Source organism: Phaseolus vulgaris, chromosome 1, assembly GCF_000499845.2.
Source record: "Phaseolus vulgaris cultivar G19833 chromosome 1, P. vulgaris v2.0, whole genome shotgun sequence".
In the NCBI taxonomy this organism is placed as follows: Eukaryota; Viridiplantae; Streptophyta; class Magnoliopsida; order Fabales; family Fabaceae; genus Phaseolus; species Phaseolus vulgaris.
This window is the reverse complement of record NC_023759.2, coordinates 25,970,380-25,978,967: the sequence shown is the minus strand read 5'-3', so window position 1 is coordinate 25,978,967 and position 8,588 is coordinate 25,970,380.

The window sequence follows — 8,588 nt, the reverse complement described above, 5'->3', positions numbered from 1 at the left end:
CAGTAATCTACTAAGATTTACAATTTAAATGTAGTAAAGTAACTTTAAACATAAAAAATCAAATTTCTAATATGAATTAACTTAATGCAAAACATTTTTATGGAACTTATTTGATCTTTAAGACATGCAAAAGCATAGAATTCATACGTTCTATCAAAATAATAAAAATAGATAAAAAATATACCCAAGAAAAGAAAACTTTAATCCTTAAAAGAGATTATTAGAAAACAATTGACAGAATAAGGTTAATGAAATCTAAATATTAGTCATAAATGAAAATCAAGGAAACAAAGATAACTTAATAATATTTGACCATAAACAAAGAGAAAAGAATTATCAAGAACGAAACATAAATTTAAATATGAAATCTATAAAATTAGTGAACAAGAATTCTTTTTGCTTTTTGACATCATCAGATAATGAAATAAATTAAAATACAACATTATTTAAGAAGTGTTTTAATTCTTATTAAAAAAAAGAAAGAAGTTATTTATTATAACACTATTGCAGAAAGGGTTTACAACGACGACTATTTTATATTTACAACGGCAGCTATATAGTCACATTTATTGTATGTGTAGTCTTAAATCGAAGATATACGAATGCGGCTATTTAGCCGCACTTGTAAATGCGATTTATAAATGTGACTATGGTAAATCATCATCATCACACTCGTATATGCTTCTGAATGATGGACTAGTAATGCATTTACGAATGTGGCTATAACCATAGCTGCATTTATAAATCTCATTTACGAATGCGGTTATGGTAAAGAGTCGCATTTATAAATCTTGCATTGAATTTATAAATGCGGCAATGGTAAATAGTTGCATTCGTAAATCGTTGTTTTTTTTTAAGTACAATCTGTTTATTGCTAATTCCAGTTAAATTGACCTGTTCAATTATAACCCAACCAGAGAAATACATAAATTCAGAGAATCAAATTTTATATATTGATCAGAATGTATTACAAATTCTAATAACATATCTCTATCTATGTATCTAATTCCTACACTATTCATCAGTTATCCTAGAGTTATAAAAATTTAGGAAATATGTGGACCAAGTATTTCTCACATATGATAAGGCTTCCGAAGACACTGGTTGCTCATCCGTGAAGTACTACATTACAAAAATAAGGTTCACATAAATTAGTTTTAAGATACATATATGTTTAAGAATTATAAAAATAATTTACCATCATGTTACGTCATGTCAATCACTTTTAAGGCTTAGCCTTACAATGGTAATCATCCATTGCATAATGTAATATCCACACTCATAGCTTCCTAGTTGTTTATTACACTATAATTCAATAAAAAGTAAAAGTTAATATAGATAAACAATGAAAAGAGAAAGACAAAAAATACAAACCTTTAGTTTTATACACTTTAGATTTTGAAAATTTGAATTGGATCAATCTTTTAGGATGTTATATCCACGCCATGAACTGATTAATATAAAAAAACTGTGTTAGTATATGCTTAATGAATAACATACAAATTTAAGTTTATAGTGTACTTACCTATCAATGATATTCTTCATATGTGTGGATGAATTCTTGTGTAGGGAACAAAACCACACAATAGTCTTTTCAACCATTGATAAGACAAGTAACTGCCAATGATCTCTATATCATCCGTGAAAAGAGTTAGTAAATATTTAAAACATGAAATAGTAATAATTGACTACTTATAATTAAACTTACTCATTAATATAAGGGCATAAGTGGGATTAGTATATCCAGGATCTAAGAATCCATACACATTTTCCTTCCCCTCAGTGAGTCAAACTCCATTCAAAAACCTACAAATTATTAGTTAAAGCATAATCAATAATAATTTAACATAAAGTAAATTGAAATATATGTAAAGATACTTACATCATAAAAACTTGAATTATATTTATATTGAGCTCTTGATCCCTAGCTACAAATTCTAACAAATCTGCCATGTATATGTACAGTGGCAGTTCAGTGTTTATTTCAAAAAACGTATCATCCCAGGGAACTTCCTAAGGTTCTCGACCAATCTGTCTAGCAGCTACAACTAAGGAAGTTATAGGATTGTCAACTGGAACCTCATACTTCTTTTTCGGACTTGGTTTCTAACGAGCTTTCTACAAAATAAAGAATATTTGTATTAAATTAGATGTAATATATAAATATAAATTAATATAATGAAATGAAATTATTTTTGGAGGTTCAGGCATAATTCGAATGAGGTTTCTAGGCCAGGATAAGAATGTCTGAAATGCATCGGCCACAGTTGTCACCTCATCTGAAGGCAGTGGAACATGAGCATTAGGTACTCATACTCTTTCAACTGTTACCTTCGTCACATCAGGGGATAGAGGAACGTTATGTAAGGTGGTGGCCTCTTGATAGACTTTTCCAATGGCCACCACCTGAGGAACCATGTCGGCCTCTACTAGTAGCTCACATTGGCCCGTCTGGCCAATGATATCATCCCCTGATGTTGTAGAAGTCGCACAACTCCCCTTTGAGCTCTTGGGAGCAGGACTAACAAGGGGTTGAATCGGCTCAGCACAAACTTATTGTGATAGAAACTTTGTCGCAACTCTAGCTGCATCCGCTCAGTCTTCTTTCTTATCTCTTTCATTCATTCTTGACGTATCTTACTCGTCATTTCTGCTTTAGTCTTTGTGGAGGAGGAGGATGGGTGTCATTGTGAAACTCCAAAATATAGTTGAAGTCCAACCCCTTGTCCAGCTGTACGAACACGACCACAGCTGTACGAACACGACCACAGCTGTACGAACACGACCCCCTTCAACCAGGATATCGCGACGACCTTCAGGAACAAAATTACCTTGGGAGCTCAAGGAATCCTGCAAGAAACCAAAATCATATCAATTTTTAATATAATTAATTCTTTAAAATTAATGCAAAAGAAGCTAAAAATAACTTACAATTTTTTCGATGATAACCCCTGATTGCTCAGAACTCGGTGCACCCGACTTTTTAATTCGGGCCCTCTTCCATTTTTCATGGCACAAAGGTGGTGATGGAGGAGTAGTGACCCCTGTATCAATCTCAGACCCAGTCCCCTGTCTGGATTGCATTGTTTCCTCCATCAGTATTGCTCAAGCTTTCAATACCCCGAACGAGACAGTACGTGCGGGGTAACATTCTTTAAAGCTATGTCTTGAGCTTTCTTTCGACGATCCTATCATAAATAAAATAAAGAAAGTGAATTAAATAATATTAACTTATTAATGTTATATAAATAAAAATAGTTAAGTAACTTCACTTACCTTCCAAGCTTCATTTTCACGGCTTTGAACAAAAAGACGCCATGTCTCTTCATCAATATGTTTGTGTTTTAAACAAGGATTTTCGCCTTTAAGCTTTCCAAAAATATGATTCTTCGTCAGTCTTGACTTAATCCGACAAAATTTAAGTCCAATATTGGATATAATCTTTGATCAAAGCGGTTCCATATTAGGAATTTTGAAATTTGCTTGCAAAATAACATCACCAAATTAAAATTAATCAATGAATATTAAAAAACACTATTTGATAACAATAATAATGTAAACTTTATGAGAACATCCTCCCAGAGCATCTTCTGATCGACCTCTGACACGTCATCCCATGAATGAATCAAAATGTAGAGCCTCTCACAAGAAACAACTCCTAGATAATTGTTAAACAAATCTGCATTAGGACCAAAAGCTACTCCAATGTTGACGTCAATGTCAACACGTGTTGTCTCACCAACAACACGTTTCAATGAGAGTCGCTTCAATCTAGGAGGTCCTCTACTGCCTCGTTCAGATCGGGATCCATATCTCTGTTTAAAAAATTAGGTAACAAACATTAGTTAATCTGCATCGAAAGAAAATCATATAAAACAAATACATAAAATTCTAAATGCATATTATAAAAAATATTTCTAACTTTATTACCATAGTGGGTTCAATGTTATTATGTAAATTCCTTCACTGTGGTTTTTACGGGTTGCATGTGCATCATCAACTACATCGTCATCTTTATTAATTATCATTGGTGTGAATGAACGGGGGTCACCATTTTCAATATCATCTATGGCCTCCCCACTAGCACAAAATGTATAAACAACAACTATTTATTTAATGCGGTTTTAGGGTTAGCCGCTGTCATTCAAAATGCGGTGGCATCTTTTAAATTAATTTCATTTACGAATGCAGCTATTTGTAATAGCCGCATTCTTAAATCAAAACACATGATTTACGAATGAGGCTATTTAAATAGCCTCATTCTTAAATCAAAGCGCATGATTTACGAATGCGACTATTTAAATAATCGCATTCTTAAATCATTTTTTACCCTAATTTTGAAGCGCGCCACTTACGCTTTCATACTTTCTTTCTTTTTGGTGCTTCACGTTTTCTCTTTGTTTCTGCTCTAGTGTTCCTCTCTTCTTCTACGAGTTTCATTGTGTTCTCGTACCATTGTAAGTTCGTTTCGATTCGCTCTCTTTCTTTTTCACCAATGATGTTTAAATTTTTTTTGTTTCACTTATTTGTTTGTTTTCTTGCATTGGCGAAGGGTTCATCTATGCTTCATTTTCTCTTTTGTTTCTGCTCTCGTGCTTCCTCTCGTTTTCTATGAGCCTTCATTATCTTCTTTGTGCCATTGTAAGTTCGTTTCAAGTTCTCTTTCTTCTTCACCATTGGTTTATATATAATTTTTCATTTCTCTTATCTATTTGTTTTCTTGTATTGACGAAGGTCACCACTGCTTCATTGCCTGTTGTTTGGGTTATTGCTATGTCGTATTTGCTTCGTTGTTGCTGTTGCCACCGCTATTGCTGCCTTAGGGTTTAGGGTTTTAATTTTTTTTTTAAATAATTAAATAAGAATGAGGCTATTTACCATAGCCGCATTTATAAATCACATTTACGAATGCGGCTAAATAGTCGCACTTGTAAATCTTCGATTTAAGAATGCGTGCTGATCAAGTGCAGCTATATAAACCGCCCTTATAAATGTAAAATAGTCGCATTCGTTTTGCCTTTCTGCACTAGTGCCCCTTGTTTTTATTCCGTGTAAAACGACATACCAATGTTCTCACGTAGGATCTTCGATGTACAAAACCTGAGATGCTTGTTGAACCATTATAAATGGCTCATCTCGATACCTTATCTTCCGAAAGTCCACTAATGTGAATCCTGATTCATCAATTTTAACCCCACTTTTATTGTCAACCCATTTACACTTGAAAATTATAACAAAAAACTTAGTATGGTCAACCTCCCATATCTCTTCTATAAACCCATAGTATGCCATTGATCCAAGTACAGAATTTGTATCTTTCGAAGTGGAAAATTACATTGACTCGGCTTCAAGAGTAACACCAGAATTTTGAATTGTATTCTTTTCATCCATAGACTTCATATAAAATATACAATTGTTCACTCCGTACACTATACAAGAAATGCCATCAAACTTCAATCCAGCAATCAACCAGGTCAAGGTCTCTAATGTCGTGGAATCCTTTAACAACTCATATTTAAACCAAGGCATGAAAGTTCTATTATGTTCCATCAATACCTATTTCTATGCTTGTCTTGGGTTATTTACATTCACAACGACTTTATGAGCTTTTATGTAAGGTATAACTTCATTTGTGTTGTTCAATATATACAAATGTGCTTGTAAGACTTCTTATCAAGATTTGCTTACAATATTCACACCACGCAAATATTTACTTGTAGAACGTCTGTGGTGCCATGAATTAGCTGGAAGACCTATTGGATTTGCTTTTGACATGTACTCTTCTATGTAAGGTATAACTTCATCTATGTTGTTCAATATATACAAATGTGCTTGTAAGACTTCTTATCAAGATTTGCTTACAATATTCACACCATGCAAATATTTACTTGTAGAACGCCTGTAGTGCCATGAATTAGCTGGAAGACCTATTGGATTTGCTTTTGACATGTACTCTGAACAAAATTCAATACTTTCTTCAGCTATGTACCTTTCAATCATTGAAGCTTCTGGATGATAATGATTTTTCACATAACCTTTCAAAATTTTCATATACCACTCAACATGATACATCCATCTTAAGTACACTGGTCCACACAATCTAACCTCTCTTACAAGATGCACAACTAGATGAACCATGATGTCAAAAAAAGATAGAGGAAAAAACATCTCTAATTCACACAAGATAAAAAACAATTTCATCTTGAAGTTCATCTAGTTTTAATGGATCAATGACTTTACAACAAATGGAAGAGAAGAATGAACACAAACGAGTTATGGTATGTCTAACATTTTTTGGTAAGATTCCACGAATAGCTACCGGCAACAACTGTTGCATCAAGATGTGGCAATCATGAGACTTCAACCCAACTAACTTCAAATCTTGCATAGACACTAGGCTCTTCACATTTGAGGAATGTCCTTGTGGCCCTTTCACATCCTTTAGACATTGACAAAAACTTACTTTTTCATCTTTTAACATGGTGTAACAGGCTGGCGGCAAATATGTACGCTCATCCATTTCTATCGGTGCGAAATCGCCTCGTATGTTCATCTCAATCAAATCTAAATAAGCATTTAGACCATCCTTCGTCTTCTCATTAATGTTAAGAAGTGTACCAATTAAGTTATCACACATATTCTTCTTAACAAGCTTTACTTTTATACAGTGTCTGACTTCTAACCTCGACCAGTACGGAAGATCAAAGAAGATTGATTTTTCTTCCAAATGTTTGACACATATGACTTTCTTTTTACTTACTGAAGGTGTGGTCTATGTTATATACCTTTTCGTAAACCTCAATACCAGTTAATGGAGTTGGTGGATCACTAGTCTCTTGATGTCCATTAAAGGCTTTTTTCAACCTCCGGTAAGCATGATGACTTCTAAGAAACCTCTGATGCCGAAGATATATTATCTTCCTTCCATGTTTCAATAGTTGAGAAGCGATGTCTTCTTCGCATATTGGACATGCTTTATGACCCTTAACACTATACCCTGATAAGTTACCATATGTCAGAAAGTCATTGATGGTGCAAAATAACATTGCATGCAGCTTGAAAGTTTCATTAGAAAATCTGTTAAATACTTCAACACCCTGATCCCACATTAACTTCAAATCTTCAATTAGGGGACTTAGATAAACATCTATGTCATTCCCTGGCTGTTTCAGACCGGATATCATCATAGACAACATCATGTATTTTCACTTCATGCACAATCCAGGAGGTAAGTTGTAAATAACTAGTAAAACAAGCCATGAACTGTAATTTGTACTCATATTACCAAACAGATTCATTCTGTTTGTAGCTAAACCAAGTCGGATATTTCTTGATTCTTTACCAAACTCTGGTAACTTGTCTTCAAATTTCTTTCAATAAATAGAATAAGCTAGATGTCGCTACATGCCATCACATTTCTTCTCATTTGCATGCCATCTAAGATTCTTAGCATCGTTTGGGTTTTCAAACAAACGCTTCATCCTTGAAATGATGGGAAGATAGCACATAACCTTCATTGGGGGTCCATGCTTTTCTATCTCTTCAATAGTATCATCATCTTTTTGTTTCAACTTAAAAGGTGATAACCCACACCTCAGACAACTTTTCAACAATTCAAAATCTTTCATGTATGCAATAATTAGGACATGCATGTATCTTTTTATACTCCATACCAATTGGAAAAAGAATATTTTTGGCCTCATAATTATGATTAGATAGAGTATTCCCCTCTGGAAGCATATCCTTCAATAACTGAAGCAATTTCGTGAAGCTTTTATCAGTCCATTTATTTATTGCCTTCAAATTCATCGATCTTAACATTGCCGACAACCTTGTGAAGTTAGTTGATCCAGGATACAATGGAGTCTTTGCATCGCTTGACATACTTCCATATCCATGCACTTCTGCAAAAGACTCAGCTCCCACATCACGAATCATGTGCTTCAATCGATCATCATGTACTGCATCTCCATGGTGGACTCCACATATTTTTCAGTTACGGAAACACGTGGTAAATTTAATAATTCACCATGCCATGTCCAAATTGTATAAGAACGAAGATACCAATCACATAGAAGGTGCTCCCTCATTATCTTAACATCTAGTATCCTTCCATTCAAACAGTTAACGCACAGACACCTGATTTTTCCTCCATCATGACCACTATTATTCGCGTTACGTTGCACAAATTGTATAAATTCTTCTACTCCTCTTTCGTACTCATCACTTATGCGGAAAAAATTAATCCAATTTCGATCATTATATTTTGTAATAGTCATACAAGTGTTTCTAATAAGTGTTCTATCTCACACGTGTGTCGAGGGTCGAACACCTCCGAACTTAAAACCAGCACGTATCAATTGTCGATGGTCGAACACCCTCAGACTCAATACCAACACGATAATTATATTCTAAACTAACAACTAACATAATATAAATTAATAATAAATACAAATTATAATAAATACTAAATAATATAAATTTTAAAAAGTGTAAATTATAATAAATAAAAAATAAACAAATTCATAACATTAAAAAAAATCAAAAAAATTTAAAACACCAACCTTGTGTGTGAAGGCAACATTGAG